The following is a 21154-nucleotide window of genomic DNA, read 5'->3' as shown; positions in this document are numbered from 1 at the left end:
AAGGCACCGGGGAGATTTGAACCCATTACCAAGCCAAAACCAGGCTCTGATACCAATTGTGCGGCCCATATGTTGTTGCACCAAAATCCATGACTGTTAGTGAACATGGAACACCACATAATTAACCACCTGTGGGTAGGGGAGCGCGTCACATCACCCAACAAGTTGTAGGTTTAGGATCAATTTTTAGTGTATCTTTCTTCGGTTTAGCTTTTAGTTTTAGTTTCCCCTAAGAAGATTGAGCAACCAATGCTTGGCTAGAAGAACAAGAAGCATCCACCTATTGGATTTTTCCATGTTCCTATGTCAATCGATCACAAAATGTCTCAAAAGAAGGCATTTGATGTCTGTTGCCCAAAACATCCATAGTGGAGTAGAAAGTGGAAGAAAAGATCTGATATTGTCTTCACAACTTTGAGAGTATCAAAAAAATACACTCATCATCTATTTTGTTTTTCCCAGATCCTTGAAAAATTGAACACAGAGATTTGAACTTCATCAAGAAGTCCTCAATAGTGGGAAAGCTAGTAGGTGTCAAAGAAGTCAACTATGCATCAAGTTGCAGTGCCTAGAACTCATTCACTGTGCCAAACAAGTTGTGAAACTTGGTCCAAATAGCCCAAGGAGTGGTCAAACCATCCAGATGAAATAAGAGACTATCAGAGATGTTCAGTGCAATCAAGCCCATGGCTTCATCCATTTTGTTTCTATGTTGAAGAACCTCAAAAGGGCACTATAGAATAGGTTGATTTTCATCTAGACATGACCATAAGCCATGTGACATAAGAAGTTGAGTCATGTGTGCTTTCCAATTGTGGTAGTTGTGTGGTGTTAGTCACGCCACAGAGGGTTCCAACATTGAGAGAAGAAGATGGAAGTAGAAGGGTTGATTCTGAATTAAATTACAAAAAATAAAATACACACCCCACAATATATAAATATATTCCTCGTAAACCAAAGAAATAACTATGGAAAGCACAAAATTTGAGAAGAAAACCTAGATGCCAAATGAAAAGATGGAGGAAACTGAAGCCTCTACTTCAACACCAAAAATAAGAGCTCAAATGGCCACGTCATAAAACTAGCATCATCATCTCTAGCTTGGAACTAGCTTTCCAATGCTTCTTTTGAATTGAAAAAGGACCTCTGTATGCTCGAATTATGGCCAAAAAATGAATTGGTCCTCCAAAGAATGAGCTGTCTGGAAAATTATAGACATTGGAAAATTTTGATAGCCATATGACCATCAAATGGCCATTTGCCAAAAAAAATTTGGTCATCAAAAAATGACATCAACACATCAAAAAATGGCATCAGCATCCACCAAAAAATCTGCTAGAAAATAAATCCGGTGACCAAGAGATGATGTCACATGTCAAAATAATGATGTTACTTGACCAAAAGATGACATCATCTTGCACAGTGGCTACCCAATGGTGGGATGGCAATGGCGACAGTCACCGAACAGTGCTACGCCAGTGGTGATGGTCGTTGGGTGAAGCGTCGATGGCGGCGGGGTGCGAGTCAGGCTCAATGGCATGCCAGTAGAGGCTAGGCCCTGGATAGGCACAAGCAGTGCTCCAGTGGTAGCGAGGCAATGCACTGGTGGCCGCCGGGTGAAAATGCTTTAAAAGCATTTTTATTTTTTTATTTTTTTATTTTTTTATTTTTTTATTTTTTTTGGAATCCATATGGCTCCTAGGAGGCCAAAAATATTTCCAAAGGCTACTGTGGCCAAAATTGACAAATTTTATATGAATTTTGACTATCCTAGGCCTTCTGAGTGCAATGGTAGCATCTATTTTTTTCCAAAGTGTACCAAAAAAAGGCAGCTCCTCTAAATTGAAGAGAAAAAACCTCAAAAAGCTAGGTTTTCCATCTTCAAATTGTGGCTTCAAGATCTTTAGACCAAGCAGTAGCAGGGATGCTCTGATACCATGTAGAAGTTGAGAAAACCAACTTTGTGGTTTGCCAAGAACACCTACATGTAAATAACCTGTTGTTGAAGGAAAACCAGAGAAGGAAAAAAGCATAGTTTGGAAATCTCAACGAAGTGAGAGCAACATGTATTCCAAGATAATGAAAAAGAAATTACAAATGTTCAACCTTAAAGGTGAACGAAACCCTAAAGGGAAATAAAACTAGGTTGCACAATATAATTAATATAAAATATTAATTATATGCACCAAAGAGATAGCTTAAGTAAACTAGAGTAATAGACAACTAAATTAATTAAATCAAGACGATCTAATTAATAAGTGTAAAAGAATAATTACTCTAACATCTAGTACTACAAGATGAAAAGAATAATGTTCAAGATTCATTGCAAAAATGTCACCCATATAAAAGAAAATTAAAACCTGTAGAAAAAATAGATATAGATTAGCTTCAAGAAGGTACTTTTCTTTGGAGTCTCATATTTTTGAATGGCACCATTTGCATCAAAGAGATGCATGTTGTTGGTACTAATAATAGTGGTTAGCTTAAATTTCTTTGATAGGCCCTCTTAAAGAGAATTTTCATTTTATTCTCTAATAATGCTACCTCAAAATGGACACTAGTATCTATATTATGATTGTCAAGTTCCTAAAATATAGATATTCTCATGTTAAAACTAATAAAAGTATTCATCTTAGGCACACCATATTAATATATGATTGCAATTAGCATACTATTATGAATGGATCTTTATCTTTATTGGTAATCATGCTCATCAAAAATCTCTGCTAATCATCAGTCCACTTGCAAACTAGTAATTCAGTAATTCTTGATGTGGTGTTTTCAATCTTCTCTATAATACTACTGATTGTATAGGTCACACCATTCTCCTTTATAGTTGTATGTTCAATCTTTCCCTCAAAGCATAATAGTTACAAAATAGATGTAATTTCTCAAAAAAATACATTAGTCCAAAAAAACCAGGAAAACCTCAAATAGCATATGGAATTCCCATTACCTTGAAACCCTTGTACCAAGGCTCCATTGGTTGCATTGGTTCATCTTTAAGAAAGTGTCTTAGATTTGCAACAACATCCCTTGGATTGTAATTTGGTACAAAGGTACTCCAACCCATTACAATCCCTTCACTTATATTCAAAAGTACCATTGGTATGATTGGAACATGCCTAAACAATAAAGGAAATAACAATTAAACAAAACTTATAGGTGATAAGATGAAATTAAATAAGAAGACAAAAAATAATATATGCCTTTTTGCCACCATAGAACACTGTTGGATGTACAAAAGCATAATCAAAATAAATACAGAAGGATAAAAACAAAAATCCTTACCAGTTGGGTTCAATAGATTGGCCATCTTCTTCCAAAAATCCATGAGAACACCATCTTCTTTTGGAAAAAAGAAGCATGTTATATGTGACAAGCATGTATACACATGAGGACTTGTTGCATCCTTACCACCCTATTAAAAATAAAAGCATCAAATCATAACCAATCATTGTTTGTTCACAATAAAATTTAGATGCATACTTATTCTTCTTAAAATTCTTACTTCAATCCTAGTTCCAAATTGACTGACCATAAGCAAAAGGTTGATGTTGTTACTTCCAAAAAAGTCTTGTATCGTTCCAATAATTGTGCTTGCAAGGCTCTGCTCACCATGATGGTAATCAAAATGCTCTAATACATATCCAAAGAACTGGGCAACCTACAAAAGAAATAAAAATGTCATCTGAAAAAATGAGTATCGATTAGTGCATAGAAGACAAGTAAGTGAAACATGTGCTATAAGAGAACCCTTTTCTTGTTTGACAAAATTCTGCTTGAAACAACAAAACAAAATTTTCCTTTGTCATGGCTTCAATCCATCAACATTAATAGAATAGATCTTTTCTAATCAGCCCTCAAAAATAGGATAAGCTTCTTGTTCGCAAAATCCTTATAAGAGATAAGTTTTTCACTCTTGTTTGAATCCATCCTAGCCTAACAATGTGGTAAACTCATTATTAGTATTATGATAAAAACAATATCATTTAGTTAAAAATTTAATCCCAGTAGCTCAACACTACCTTCATCACCTCAAATTGTCTCAACCCATTTTTTTCTAACCTCAATCTTCTTCTTATTGAAGGCTAGTTCAATCGTATCTCCATCTTGCTCATTAACCCATAAAAAATCATTTTTGTGCTTTTCCAGATTACTGAATTACTCCTTACCCTCTTTAGACGTACTAGTACCCAGACCCTATGTAGTCCATGGAACAAGTAAAATTTTAGTAAGACATCTAATTAAAGACCCAAATTTTAGAACATAAAACAAAAAATAATCCAAAATTACCTTATAGTACTTGATGGTCCAACCGGATGTTGATCCACTTATTGACTCTCTCCAAGATTTGTACTCAGGAATGGTGTAAAAGGATAGTACATTTCCATTTTTGTGTGTTGTCTACATCAACAAGACAAATGTTTGGGGATGCAAAATATTATGCTCACAAATTGTTGCAATAGATATAAAGAATCTAAATTAGTGTAAGTACAAAAATATCATTTACCCTAACAATATGAGTGATAAATTCCATAAGAAATAAAGGAAATTTTGGCAAAGATGGCCAGTTGTGGTGTATGAAGTTGATAAACAATCCCTTGATGTGGGAACCATAATGATCCTACATCAGCCAAAGAACAAATTAAAAAAGAACCTCACTCAAGTTGGATCTTCCATATTTAAGCATAAGCTATATAGTCCCAGACATAGACAATGTACATGATCTATCATTATCATCAGATGGCCATATCTTAAAGATTTATTGTTTTCATATACTATATTTTGTTGTAGACCAAGGATTTTTTTAATCTTTAGTTTCCTAATTGTATGCAATCTGTTTATGTGAGGCTTCCCTCACATTAAGCAACTTGCCTCTGAGATGAAATATACCATAATGATCTCAACCAAAAATAGTTATTCCTGCCAGCTAATATCAAAAAGAAGGCTCGTAATTAAAAAATTCCAATTTATAGATTGATCAAAACCAGTCATAGTACAACCCATTTTTCAAACAAATTACAAGCACTTATAGCAAGAGCCTTGGCTAAGTCACCCTCTATTAAAATTAAAGTGCACTTTATAGATTCCTTTCCACCTACTTTATTAACATCTTCAAGTTTGGGGATTTCATGGAAATATTTTTTCTTAGTTCCATTAGTTTTCTTAATCTCTTTTCTTTGTTTGAAATCTACCCATGCTAGTATACTTTAAGTACATAGTTTGATACTATAGTCATCAAGTCAAATAATGTCTAAATTAAACCCTATGTAAAAATTACATGTGCTCAAAGATGCTTAATGCATGACAAAAACTATACCCACCTAATTTTAAGTATTTGTCAATAAGCTCACACGTTGAACCAAAACTATTCTAATGAGTTGTTAGGGTGTCCTTTGTTTGGGAGTCAAAAGCAGGACTGTCAATCTTAGCATTGACAAAGATTCATAGATGACTCTTGACAGCATGTGGTTTTGGAGGAGTGGTAGCATTTTTATTCTTCTTCTTTGAAATGTTTATTAAATAGGTGGTTGTTTAACTATTTATATAGTCTACATGCAAACCACCCTTAATAGTAGCAATCCCATTTACAAAGATGATATGAACAAAAAGACATGAAAAATGTTAAGGGATGCCATAAACCACAACCGTGTGATAACAACAATAAGCTAAAGAAGTTCTTGAAGAATAGAGTAAATTAATGGTGATAGCTTTAATAGTTTCAAGGAAATTCAATAAAATTCAAAGAAAGTGCAACATAGGCATGAGATGATTTATCTTGCATGTTGAAATTGCCCATCACTTGCGGTCACACAAACTTTTCATCTGTCATTTACTTCTAAAAAATGTCTTAAATAGCCAAGAAAAGCATTAGATATATTATAAATATAGCATAAAGTAGTTACATGACATGTTTTACAAAGTTTGTAAGTCTTTATAGTTTAAAAGCTTTCTCTCTTGGAATCAGAATCTTTAACTGGATTTAGGTAGAGATCCACATAGTCTTCAAAGCTCTTAATTGGAAAAAAAAATCCATTGAGTTCAACTTTGACTCCCTTTCCAAGACATCCAACAAGATCAAGTACTCTCATCTTCATCAAAGAATCTACATCAGGTTCTAGGTCCTTCATGATAAACTTAGCGAAATCAGGTTTGAAGGTAACCTTTGTCCAATTTTCTCCCTCTTTGAACCAAACTAGAATAATCAAAACAATTTTTAACCAGTTCACATTGTCAGTGTGGGGAACATCATTTCCACAAATTCCTAGGACTTATTTTCTAAATGCTTCTTGCCATTCTTGATGCATCCTGAGAAAAACATGGTCCATGTTAAAAGTAAAGATGATGTTTCATGACCACTGAAGAATTTAACTAGAGATCTATACTATGGAGCTTTCTTAATTAGATAACCACAATGGATATTGAATACTCCCATGAATAATGATTATAAAATCAAATAATACCTTTTTATTATATCTTTGATCATTGTACTTTTTCCAACACCCATCTCACCCCCAATTAGAAGTAGCACAAGGCTTCTATCATTGGCATTCACTAGCACAACTACAATTACCCCACTAGGAACATGAGGATAGTGGCCAATAGGTTTAAACTCTTGTAATAGAACTTAGAAAAGACAATTTTTTTCTTGAGATTCTTACAACCCATTTAATACTTTCTTTCTTGCAATTTATTTGTTTGGTACATATCAGTTTTGAAAAATGACTGGTAACCTTAGGGGAAAAAACATGGATGCTGGAAAAATGAAAAATAATATGGTACAATGTCAAATTTATAAAATGAACAAGCTAAGGAGATCTATAATGAATGCTGAAGATATTGCATATGTGGTAGTAAATGAAGTGGACTTAAATGTAGTGTAATGCCCACCCGTAGTTTCTTTTCTTATCTAATTGTCAAAACTATTTTAGGCCTATTTCATGTATGTCTTATTTTTAAGGATATTTGATGTACATTTATATTGTATTTTTCATGACTTGGATTACATGTGTATTAGAGATGATTACATTGTTGATTATATTTCACGTGTTACTTGATGAATATGACTACTTGCATATTAATGATGCTTTGATGATTCCTAGTTAGTAAACGTGGTTGCTTTCATAACGATCTTAAATGAGATATCTTTAATGATGACTATGTTTGTATTCATAGAGATGCATTATTATATCTGAAGATTTGATAAGTTGATTTGTGAATTATTATGATACTTACCCCATACTTGCATGTCTATGGTGTGCATGTCTATTTTACCTTTTTGTCTAACGTGTTTGATGTGGTTAAGGGAGGGAGTCGTAGGCACTTGCTAGTTGAGATCTACATGATGTACCACTCCCTACCATTGTTTGTCTAGTTTAGATATATATGTGCACATGTACATGCTCATGTTTTATGCAGGATGTAGGTAGTGGGCATAGACTTCCTTGAATTGCCAGGATAAGTGTACCCTATTACAATACTCAAATGGTGAGAATGGGAAGATAATGATCAGGTCCAATCCCGAACATAGCCTAAAATACTTGTCCTGTAAGGAGGACTTGTAAAAAATTGTCTACCCTTTTAAAACTCGTGAGTCTTTTGTGCATATGTGGTTTGATTCTTACTTGGGTTGATTTTCCTTATGCATTTCTTGAGGTTTGACTTGGTGAATTGCATGATAGACTAGTTATTTATGATTCTTGGATTGATCGTTGACATTGAATTTTTAGATGTTATTTAATTTAAAAGTGGAAAAATTGTCAAAATAAGATGATCTTGCATTTTTGGAATTATTGGGATTAAATAGATTTTTAATTAAATTATAAGATTTAATTTAAAAGTCTCAATTTTTGAAAATTACATTAAAAAGATTTGAAAAAATATATTAAATATTAAACTCTAATTATGGTGTAGCATTATTATTTAATTATTAAAGAACTAAAATTTGTGGCATTTAAATAATACACTTAAGTTATCTTTATTAATTAAATAATAAATTTAAAAAAATTTATCAAATTACTTTAAATGATAAACTGGAGAAATAAATAAAAGAATAAAAGAATATTGTCAATTAAAAGTGGATTAATTGTGCATGGAAGAAATATTAAATAAATAATTATAATTTTTGAGCTTGTGGAGACAGAAACCCTAATAAGTAATCAGATTTCTTTATTAGAGGGTTTTCAGGTCTTTATTATACAGGTTTTTTTTGGAGAGTAGCTCTGGGATTCAAAAAATAAGGGAATTTGGGTAGCTTGAAGGACTTTGTTGCAGTGGGAATTTTCACCCGACTACCATATTGTTAGCATCGGTGTAAGGTAGGGTTTGAAAACCATGATTATTTATTTCATTGGAAAATATCTATTTGCATTGTGTTTGATTGGGTGTTTAAATATTGTTTATCATTTTTTTTATTTGCTCAGAACTGCGAGAACAAAATTAGGTTCTTATTTATATTTACAGAAGAAAATTGTAGAGAAAATTAATTAGACCGGTTAGGGCTTGATAAAGAAAAATACATAAAACTGAGCTTGCTAGAAAATTACCAGATCTGTACCTATAGAGAGAAAAAAAAAATCAAATTTAAAAGAATAAAATAAAAAACAAAAATAATAAAATTTTATTTCTTAAAAAATTAAATAATTAAAAAAGGGGGTAGTCATACATATTAAAATTATCGTAATGGGAAGACGTGTGCCTGCCACCTCTATATTGTACAAGACTCTGTCCTTTTCAAACTAGCAATCACACCTTAGTGTACAATGGGTATGCTGTAGAGGTATGGAATATCAACTAAGTATTTATCCCATTGTGTGTCTCTCCCTCTCATTCTCTCTTTATCTCTTCATCTCTTTACGAGTCTATCTCACCATTTGTATCTCTTTACATATCTCCTTTATCTCTCCCTCTCTATCTTCCCAAATCTCTTTCTATCTTGATCTCTCAATCTATGTCCATCTCTATATATAAGTTTCTCTCGTCCTATCTCTATATTCATCTTTCCATCATCCCCTTCCTATACCTTCAAATCTCTACATCTCCATATTGCTTCCCCCATCATTTCCTCTATCACTATCCATCTCCCCCCCCTGCTCTCTACCCTTCTCTCTTCTTTGCAATATCTCTATTCCTCTACCCATCTTCATTTATTTATCCCTCCATCTCTATTTGAATATTCATCCTTCCCTCTCTCCTATTGATCTCAAATTGGTTTTGACAAATGAGTGTCCATACACTTAAGTCATTTATAAGTTATGCACTTAGTTCAAACCGAACAAGTAATGCATGTCGAGCATAATATGTCAAACAGTGCATGTTGAGTCACTCAAGTGCTAATCAATAGTATGTGTTGAGTGATTCAAGTGTCAAGTAAGCAGTGCATGCCAAGTCACTCAAGTGTCAAGTAGATAGTATATGTCGAGTAACTTAGATGTCGAGTGATAGCATTGAAGTTGTAGTTGATGTCAAGCATTGGGAACTTCAAATGACAAGTTATACAATTTTGACATAGTTGTTTGTAATGGCACAAACTTCTATGTAAACCATTTTAAAGCTAACTTAAGGATTGTTTTATGATCTTAGATGATAAGAACATATCTTTATTGTGAATCTTTATACATTACATGTAGCCAATTAGAAAAAGGGAAGGATTAAGCAACAATTTGGGTGAATCACTATTGATGATTCATACCTAACCCTAAGTCACCTAGGTCTTCTTAAAGAGGACAAACACTAAACTTTCTATTAATGTGGAAGGGGGATAGAGAAGCTTTTGTATGCACAAAAAAGAGCATTCATGGTGACTAAGGAGTTGTAATTTGAAATACATTACAGAATTAGTTAGAGGAGAATAGAGAAAGGAATTAGAAGATGGAAGAGATACATCTTATCAGAAAGGATTAAGTAGACATTTGAAAAGAGGTGATCTATCATCAAGCAACAGAGTGCTAACCAAAGGATCATGATGAGACATTCTAACAGGTGAATCGGTTAAATCTCTTAACAAAGTAGTCTTAACAAGCTATTCTAAATCCTTTAACATCATGCTTACTCCATTGTAAGTTGAAGTCCTCTAATCAGCACACTTCTAACAAGGTGTTGAAATCCTTTAACATGGTAATACCTAAGTCTTTGTAAGCATTTAATAGGACAGACCTTTCATAGGGTAGATCGTGTTCCATGATCCAACATTGTAACCTTCATTGGATACACTTTATTACTGCAGTAGTGAAGATTTGTGGGTGTCATCCCCACCCTAGTTTTACCTTCTCCTTGGAGGGTTTATGGGTAATCATATCAAGTGTCATACATGTGTTGAATTTTTTTGCTTTACATTCTTTGGATGTATATGCTTGATTTGGTATTTCAGCTTACTGAATTATGAGATGGATGTGAGGTTAATGGTTTTATGATTAAAAATTTCAAGTGTTGATTCACCACCCCCCCCCCCCCCCACACTCGTCGTAGAGTCTACTTTCCTATTATATTCCCAACAATTGGTATGAGAGCCTTGTTCTCTGGAAGTAAAGCTTTGCAGCTTTGAGGAAAGATCTTGGAAATGGAAGTCTACAAGTTGGAAAGACTATTGAGAGCTAGAAGATTGAAATACAACATGCCTTCATCAGCTGAATGAAGCAAGAGATGAGTTAAAGAGATCATTGAAGAGAAGGAAGGAAATGGCTATTGAAGAGAATGAAACACACTACCAAGAGATTGACACTACTAATTTTTTTGCAGATGGAAACACAAGTGAATTTGATGCAGCATTTGTAGATTTGATGGAAAGGAATGGATCCCTAACTGAAGAGGTCAAAAATCTCAAGATAGAACAAGAAGTCCAATCACTATTTCTATGTGAAGTGACCAAGCAAAAGAAGAAATCCATAAAAGAAAAATTCATGATTGAAGATGAGAAAATGACACTGACTAATAGACTAGAAGAGAAAACATCAGAAGTACAAAGAATTGCCAACATGCAGTTAGAGACAATGAATCAAGTCATGATTGTGAATCATGAATTGAATGGAAAATATATTGAGATCACAATACTAAATTTGTAGAATTAACAACTTAGAAATGGTCTAAAAAGAGAAAAAGATTTTATTGAAAGTTTCAACAAGCCTAGTGAAGCTATTAGGTACTTTGAGCAATTGATTAGATCTCCTAGATCCAATAGTGATACTACTGGATTAGGTTATACTAGTACTAAAGAAGGAGAGTAATCTAAAAGTGGTAAAAAAAACAATGCCAATGGTAAGAACTCTAAACCCACTTTTCATAATTGTGGTAAGATAGGTCATACTACCAATGTTTGTAGGAACAAGACTAAAAATCATAATCCTCAACAAAAGTTCATGGGTCACTATCACAAATGTAACAAACAAGGACATCAGGCACATGAATGTAGAATCAAGACCATAAGCACACAAAGATTTGAAAGATACTGCTATAACTGTCAAAAGTATGGACATAGAGCATATGAGTGCAAATCCAAGCCTAAATGGTCATCAAACAAGTAGACAAAGGTAAAGCACAATGACAACTCTTATAATTGGGATTATAATACTAAGTATAGTTGTCACTATTGTCAAGAGTATGGAAATGTTGCTAAAAATTTCATAAGAACACATTTCAGAAGTGACTACAAAAGATGGTTGAGTCAAACTACATGCTTTAGTTGTTTGAGACTGGTCACATAAGAAGGAATTGTCCAACAAGGTCAAAGGAACCTAGTAGTGAATTCAAAAAAGGAAAAGGTGAGGTAGATGTTGAGAATGTCAGAGGTCAGATGAACAAGACATGGAAGAAAAGAGAAGATAGCAACACTGCAAATGCAGATGGGATCACTTCACCTAATGGGTCAGGTGATCACACCACCTCCAATTAATCAATCAAGAGTTATGTGTGGGACTGATACTTAAAAAATATATTATACATTAGTTCCAAGGATTTAGTTCTGAAAATATTATATAAACATGAATAAAGATGTAAAGTTTTGTTAAAAATCTAGAAGAAATCTTTAAGCTATGATAGTTTTCATGTTACTGTCGAGCATGAAGAATTTCACTTTAGCTATTGAGTGAAATGTTAGTTGGATCCAAGCTATCATAAGTGATAGTGTTGATTGAGCTTGTAGTGGTTGCTAAGCATAAAGGAAAGTTTATGGAAGTCGAGTGAGTTGAAATTTCTATTCAAGCCAAGTTTATAGTTGTGTAAGAACTGAGCATTAAATGCAAGATTATAAGGTCTATATGTTCAATTTTTTACTCATTTTACATCATTTGAAACAAGAAAGAGCATGAAGAGATAAAGACAAATTGAAAAGATCATTCCAAGCATTTGCAAGTAAGATTCAAAAGTTTTCTGACACCATCTCAACAAATTTATAAAGGTATTTATCGTGTGCCGAGCTATGCAGTTTGAATTTTTGAAAACCCTAGGTTTTTTTAATGGCATCTAGTTCTTTAGCTACTAAGGTTAAGGAGGGTAAGGAATTTTTGAATGTAAAATTGATAAGAAATGAGATCAAACAACCAAAATTTAGAGCTATTCCTGATATTGCTTACAAACAAGACCCCTCTGGTGCATTATCAATGATACCACTGCAAGTTTTGATGATTCAAGATGTGAGATGTTGCTACACATGAAAGGTAGGTAGCATAAGTGACATGGAGATTAGAGAAACCTATAGGAAACTATGTGAAAATAGATCATTGAAAGATGAATTCAAAATTGTAGAGACAAAAGGGTTAACCCATGCCCTAGATTTCCCCAACATCTTCAAAACATAATGGATAAAGATAGTTCTGAGCAGAATTCATGATAATTATATAAGGTTGTAAAATTGACCAGTGAAGATCACAATGACTATTTTACACAAGGTAATAGAGTATCTAACCCCAGACCAAACTAAAACCATAAGGAGTGAAGCTAAATAAGTTATTGAGAAGAATATAGGAGCAATGTGGAACAAAAGAGGAATGATAATTGACACTATCTCAGATCCCCTAATTGCTCTTGCAGTGAGGATTATAGCACACAAATTCTATCAATCCATCAGGCTCAATAGTGTACCTTCTATTATTGTTGAGATGGGCTACAAGATAGTCAAGACGGATCATACCTATGACCTTGCCAAGTTGCAGTTGCAATAATTGATAGAAAATTTGGGAGCAATAAGGAAGACCAAGAGTGCACAATGAAAATTTGGTTCAATTCTTGTATGTATGTTCTTCTATGTGTAGAATGCATTCCCTAATTTTGGTAAAGTTTCATGGAAAACAAACATATCTATTGTAGTACAAATAAGTGAATTTATTGAGAAACTTACAGTACAAATAAGTGAATTTATTGAGTCTGTAATGACTAGCTACTTTGAAGACTTTATGTAGTCAATGAAGAAAAGACTGAGGATACCAGTTTCACTAGTGGAGAAACATTTCAATGATATTTTCTTTCTAGTTGACACTGATTTCACATATGTATAGGTTGCAATCCCAAGAGTAAGGTGGTTAAGGCCACTAGGCTATTAAATTAATGTGGATGAAGCCTTTGTAGCCATTACAACATTAATTTTAGAAGAGATAGATAAGAAGGTTATAGGCTTTGGAACTTAGAGTTTTTTGTTTTTGAGAATCATAATAAATGTCGTCGAGAGCTATGGAAGTTTTGGATCCAACTGTACAAATGTGGGTAGTCTATTTGTGTGAGCCCACATAGGGGTGTTGCTCATGAAAATGGAAGGATATCGTGTGTGGATCACATTGTGCCCTTAACAGCTTGAGAAAACAATACCGCCTCTAATAAGAAGAAATGTAATTTAAAAGGGAGAGTGAATAGGAATATTCCCCTCTAATTAATTACCACCATAACTACTGAAAGTTGGCAAATCAAACTGAATTATGATGTCAACTAATAGCCATGTAAGAGAGACAAGGGCAAAGATAATTCTTGACACATGGGAAGTTCATGCTAATGAACGCAGGTAGATAGAAGAAAATATATTAAGGTGATGTGACATGTATGATGGGATTGGAAAGGTGGAGATGACTGCATGCAAGGAATCAAAAATAGACATCAGTTGTATTCGCTACTAAACACATGTCCTCAAGATGTTGCTTTGGATAATTAAATAGGAAGAAAGGAAACAAAGGGTACCCAGTATTATAAACAAGAAAGGGGTAAATGTGTATATTTATAATTTTTTAGAGGCATTAGGCACAGAACCTACAAAGTGGGTATAAGGTATATCTCATTTCTAGTATTTATTTCATAAATATGTGTTTAAATATGTTTATATAATAAATGTATATGTTTTTAATATTATGAGATTTTTATTATTATTGAAAATATAAAATAGAGTTATTGTATAATTATGTTGTTAATAATAAGCATGACTTAAATTACTAATATTCAAAATGATATTAATATTCTTAATTGTATATGTATTAAAAAAAGATATTTTCCTTGATCTTTCTTTTCTCTCCAAGAATGGTCTTCTAGGAAATTGACAACAGATATTAATTTCAAAAGGAGTCTGACATTTTCGTTAGATGGAGCAGATAGAGGATATGGTTTCGTCAACTGTCAATGATATCGATCATATTGATTCAAAGGGACTAAACCAATGTTGTGATGGAATCTTCAATGATTGATAAATTGTAATAGTTAAGAGGACTGAAATTCATGCAAATATGTGAATAGGCCTACCCCTTATGTAGATCTTAAGAAATTTGTGACTTTAAATAAACTATCTATGAGTCTCTCTTTGATAAATGAAATTTGACATATGATTTGTAGAGTCATTCAAGTGGCACAATCATACTCAATCAAGATATTGGCATATTGTGAATGAGATTGTGTTCACTTCTACTACTAAGCTTAATGAATGTTTGGAGCTTCAATGGATGAAAAGAGCAAGTTGGAACTTAGAAAGAGTTGTCACATTCAATAAAAAAATTTCAACAATATAAGAATGAATGGAAATTTACATTGTGGGGGGGGATAATAGTAAATCTTCCATTTCCACTTGAACCTTATTTAGAGGGGAAGTGTTTCATTCTAAAATAATCTACATGGACAATTTATGAATCTTCATGTGCAGATAAGAAAAGAAAGTTGGTACTTTACACATGCTACCAAATATTGTGCAGACTCAATATAATAGTAGTAGTTCCAAAGACACTGACGATTAAGATGGATAAAGTGAGGATCTTGAAGAAAACATCTTTGATGATTAAGATTATGAGATTCTTCTACATTAAGAGGGAGTATGACACTTCTTTGAAGGTGATGTAGGAACTTAGAAGATTGATAATTAGAGGGAGTCTAGAAATACATGTGTGTGACTATATGATTTTGATGGGCCTACTCCTATGTATATCATGAGGAAGTAATGACTTACTACTAGAAAGTCAAAAGATTGATATCAGATTTAGAGGGCGTTTGAAAGGCATCCTTTGGTGAAGAGAGTTTCTATTGGAGTAATTAGAGGACCTAACTTCCCAAGATCATTGTTCAAAGGGAGAATTTTGAGGTGCAATCCTTTGTTAATGATATCTTCTCTATGGGGATAAGTTCTAAGTGAAATTCCTTGTAATACATTTTTCTATGAGAGAATGAGGTGAAAGCCCTTGTACCACCTTTTGACTGGGTTCATGGTGGTTACTATTTAATATATGATATGTAATGAAAGGTGACGATCTTTCATTGACATATATAAATATAAAGAACCACTATAAGATGATGATCTTATAAATGGTAGACCTGTTATCATGGTTCTTTGAGCTAGATTTTTTCAGACATGATGATAATGAACAATAAGAAGTTAACCATTATAAGACGATGATCTTATAAATGGTAGACATGTTATCATGATTCTTTGGGCCAAATTTTGTCGGACACCATGATAATGAACAATCAGAAGGTAACCACTGTAAGGTGGAAATCTTACAAATGGTAGATCTATTATCATGGTTCTTTGGGCTAGATTTTGTCGAACACCATGATAATAAACTTGTTATGGTTCTTTGGGCCGGATCTTTTCAAACACCATAGTTGCTAAAATAGAAAACACTTAAGGTGGTGCTTTTTTTTAAAGTAATGGAAATTACTTCAATTGTGTGTTATGAAAGGTGATAAATTTAGTCTCATAGTGAATTGAATATTATACTGAGATAATATCTCTTCTTATTCTTGGGGGCATGATGTGCTCTATAAATCCTCCCTAGCTAAGAGGGAGTGTTAAGGTTGTAGCTTATGTCTGATTGATTTTATCATGAGATACCTTGTTGATGGTAAATCATCTTCAAGACAAATATCTTATCTATATTATATACGTAATATAATATATATTATATATATTATACATTATATATTATTATATAATAATACAATAATATATTGCATATATGCTTAAAGATGAGTTATACATATACTTATTTATTAACTAATGATTACTAATTATAGAGACATGTCTCCTCCTCTCATATTTAGAAGTCTTTAAATCTATATTTGGAAGACATCAATCACATTGGCCATGTTACTACATTTGCAAAAAAGATCCAAGTTATTCAATAGTATAGAGGACATTTTGGGGGCTTAATCATTATTGATTAGTTAGTATTAAAGAATATCCTCTTTTTTTCTCATCCCTTATATAGATGAGTAAGATTTCATCTCAAAGTTGTTAATGCTTATGAAGATGGAAATCCATGATTTTTATTAATGGAAAATAGGTTTTAAGACACCTCTATTGGAAATATAAGAGGAGTGATTAAGAGGAGAGGGGAGAATCAGTTACCACAAAAATAAATCTCAAATCCCTTAGATGTCTATACAGAACATAAACTCTACTGAAAATACTAATGCTTGAAAAATGTATAGGTACTTGATTAATACTAATAATCTATTGTAACTCACCAAATACTTAACATGAAAATGTTATGATACTATCTATGATTAACCTTACTTAACTTAGTTGCATACACATAAAATAAATAAAATGAACACAAGTGACACCAAGACTTAAAGTCGAAACCCAATTTGGGAAAACCCACCAATTGCAACTAGTTACTAATTTTTATGCTTCTGAAGTGAGCTCTATTAAGAGCCTACCTTGTTAAAGTTTACAAAACACACTGTTAGGTGTGACCATGTTAGAGGATTTAATCATGCTATTAGGAGTGGCCTTGTTAGAGGTCTTCAGACACTTCAATAGAAACGTCACCTTGTTAGAGGATTTACAAATAGTTGTTAAGCCAACTCATTTAATATATTTAGATCACTGCTACAATGGTTAGAGAGTAACAATGAGATGACCTAATTTTTGGTGCAACTAAATTGCTGATTGCATATCTCAATTCTGGATTGTATACTTGACCCTTCCTTATCAAATGTATCTTTGCAGCTCCACAAAGATATTCTTCTTATCCATCTAATTTTCTTCCTCTAAGAATCTTCTATATCTTCCATTCACTTACTTTGAATCCTCAACTTGACCTTATATTTATACCTTATGCATTATCAAGTCATCTTGAATACATCTTAGAATAATTAATATTCATCTCCTTAATCGGCTAGAACCAACAAACAAAATTATTAAGCTTGATATGGTAAAACAAAAAAATCCTTCATTAGTCAACCCTACTCGGTAGACACTAACTCAGAAATAATTTTCTTGTGTTAACCAAGTGAACTCAGTTAACACTACATCTTCACAAACTTTCTTTGGTAATCGAGTGAACTTGGTTAACACTGGTTTCATCCAACTTTTCCTTCATTAATTGAATGAGCTCAGTTAACACTCAACTTTTGTGAACTTGGTTGACACTATCTTTTGAACTTGGCAAACTCTAGAATGCTCGGCAGACACAGGAAACTACCTTCATCACCCAAGTGAACTTGGCATGCACTAACTAGAAAAGATATGATATTTTGTGTAACATCAAAGACAATACACAATTAACTAGTTGTATTCAACAATTTCCCTCTTTGGAATTGATGGCAACACAACATGGCATAATGCAATGAAATTTTAGAGCAAAATAATAATAAGGAAAATAACCTTAGTTTCATTCTGATTCTCATCCGTGAGAGCTCCCTCTATCAATGTGAACTCCCTTTGTTATTAGTTTCTCCCTCTGTCAGTAAACTATGTATTCAAAAAAAAAAATCTAATAGAAAACTTTGTCTCTTTGATATTAGACCAAGTTGATTCTCCCTCTTTGGCATCTCTTTCTCTTATGTATGATTGAACTCTCCCTCTTACGCACAACTCTCCCTCTTTAGAATTTTTTTGTGAATATGATAGTAAACTCTCCATCTTTGACATCTCATGTCAAAGACAATATTTAGTGAATATCAATGTACCTCATGTACTGATTCATATACAATTTTTTATCTTCAATACTGCATCAACTGACTGATCTTCAACATGCTCTGGTTGATGCATCACTAAACTTCATTTAGTGAGCTTCAGATAGGGGAATAACCCCTAACTTATCTCTTAGATAGAAAAATGCATCCTTAGGTAATGGCTTAGTGAATATGTGTACAATTTGTTTTTTAGTATTCACCTATTCCAATCTTACCTCTTATCTTGGACCAATTCTTTTAGAAAATGATATTTTATGGCCATGTGCTTGGTCTTGGTATGCATCACAGGATTCTTTGAAATATTAATTGCACCGGTGTTATCATAAAAGATAACCACTGGATCATTGATCTCTACCTTCATACCTATCAATAGTTGATTGAACCAAACAACATTGAAGTAGTTAATTGTTGCTGCCACATATTATGCCTCTATTGTACACTGAGAAATGCAATTCTTCTTCTTAGTTTTCGAAGACACTAGTCTTTTACCAAGAAAGAATGCTCAACCAATTGTGCTCTTCCTGTCATCAACACTTCCTACCCAATTAGGATCTATGAATGCTTTCAAATCCAAATTGCCTCCTTTTTGTGCCATAATCGATAGTCTTTAGTACCCTTCAGATACTTGATGATTCTCTTGATTTTCGTCATGTGATTTTCATTAGGATTTGTTGAGAATCTTTCCACCATACCAACTACTAATTCAATATCAGGCCTTGTATGTACTACATATTGCAGTTTACCAATCATTGATATGTATGTGGTATGATCTACCTCCTTGGAATCATCTTTTTTGGAAAGATTGTGTCCATTAGACATAAGTGTTCCAACTAGTCTTGAATCCTCCATTCCAAATTTCTTTAGTATCTCCTTGATATACTTAGATTGATTAATGTAGATACCATCTTTTTTTGTATTGAATCTACAATCCAACAAAGAATTTTATCTCTCCAAACATGGACATCTCAAATTCTTTACTCATCTCTTCTAAAAAGGCTTTGCACAAGTCATCATTTCCAGTGAACAATGTGTCATCTACAAAGATTTTTTCTAATACAATCTTCTTGTCTAATCCTTCTTTGATATGCAGGTTGTTGTTATCATTTGTCCTTTGAAAACCAATCTTTATGAAGTAGTTATGAAGTCTTTCATACCAAGATCTAGGAGCTTGCTTGAGACCATACAATACTTTGTGCAATTTACAAACCATATCCTTTTTGCTAGGATCTAGAAAACCTTCAAGTTGTTCTATGTAAACTTCCTCTTCAAAAATTTCATTGAAGAATGTAGATTTCACATCCATTTGATAAAATTTTAATCCTCTGTGTAGCATAAGCAAGTAAAGATCTAACACCTTCTAATCTTACAACAGGAGCAAAAGTTTCACCATAATCAATACCTTCTTCTTGAGAGTAACATTTACATACTAACCTTGCTTTGTTTCTAGAAGCTTATTCATCTTCATTCAGCTTATTTCTAAAAACCCACTTTGTGCCAATTACATTTTTATCATTGGGTCTAGGAACAAGAGTCCAAGTATTATTCCTCTCTATCTGTTCTATGTCTTCATTCATAGCTTCAATCCAACTTTCATTATCCATAACATATTTCACTAATCTAGGTTCAAATTTAGTAAGCAAGCATGTACCTTTCAATTTGTTTATTGTCATTGTACCATATAACTTGTCTTTGATGATCTGATTAGGTGCATGGTGCCTTCTTAGATATCTTGCTAACATAAGTACTTTGGATTTAGAACTTGTTCCACTAGTCTTGTCATGATTTCCTGTATCAAGCTCAAGTTCTACTATCTGTGACTCGAGTCCTTTAGACTCAGTATGCTCTGGTGGCAACTTGGTAGCCTCTGATTGCAACTCAAGTCCTTCAGATTGTGACTTGGGTTGCATTGGTTGCAACTCGGGTGCTTTTGGAGATTTTGGGGACTCAAGAGGTGACACCTCCTGAATTCCAATTAGAATTGGCAAAGAAGCAAGTTCATAGTAAATAAACCTTATGTAATCCTCAAGTTCTTTGTTGCTCTCTTCTTCACTCTTTTCTGCAAACTCGTCAATTCTCACATGTGCACTTTCTATGATCTTATGATTTGGTAAGTTCAAACATTTATAAACTTTACTTCTATTGGATCACCTTTGACATCAAATTTACTTTTCCTAGTCTCTTTCATAATATAGCATTTGCTACTAAATACTTTCAAGTAACTTACATTAGATTTGTAGCCATACCATAGTTCATAAGGAGTTTGATTTGAGTATTTCTTCAGCTGTAGTTTATTCAAGGTATGTACTGTAGTACTGATTGCTTCCTTATAGTATTTGATTGCAACATTCTTTTCTATCATCAAAGTTTTTGCACAATCCATGATGGATTTGTTCCTTCTTTTAGCTATACCATTCTACTAAGGTGTACCAAGGGTTGATACTTGTCTTTTAATTCACTTTCAATGCAAAATTAATTGAATTCATTAGAGATGAATTCACCACTTTTATCTTACCTCAAACGCTTTTGCTTCTTTCTAGTTTCTTTCTCTACTCTTGCTATATACCACTTAAACTTTTGAAAAGCTTCTCATTTCTATTTCAAATATATTACAATCATCATTCTAGAATAATCATCAAAAAAAAGAATAAAATACTTATCTCCATTGTAGCTCTCTATTCCTATAGGTCCACATAAGTCTATATGAACCAACTCCAAGACTTATTCAAAATGATAGTTCTTGCTATTGAAACTTGTCTTGCCCATCTTACCAATTTGA

The 21154-nt window shown here is 33.1% G+C and overlaps 1 pseudogene; it reads right to left on the bottom strand.

Moving 5' to 3' along the window:
• Nucleotides 1-21154, bottom strand: part of LOC149571534 (DNA topoisomerase 2-like) — a 32426-nt pseudogene that overhangs the window by 5423 nt on the left and 5849 nt on the right.

Source organism: Cupressus sempervirens, chromosome 2 (assembly GCF_028749045.1).
Source record: "Cupressus sempervirens isolate cs-2001-9-10 chromosome 2, ASM2874904v1, whole genome shotgun sequence".
In the NCBI taxonomy this organism is placed as follows: Eukaryota; Viridiplantae; Streptophyta; class Pinopsida; order Cupressales; family Cupressaceae; genus Cupressus; species Cupressus sempervirens.
Note: the sequence above shows the minus strand (reverse complement) of the source record. Positions and strands in the feature narration are given on the sequence as shown.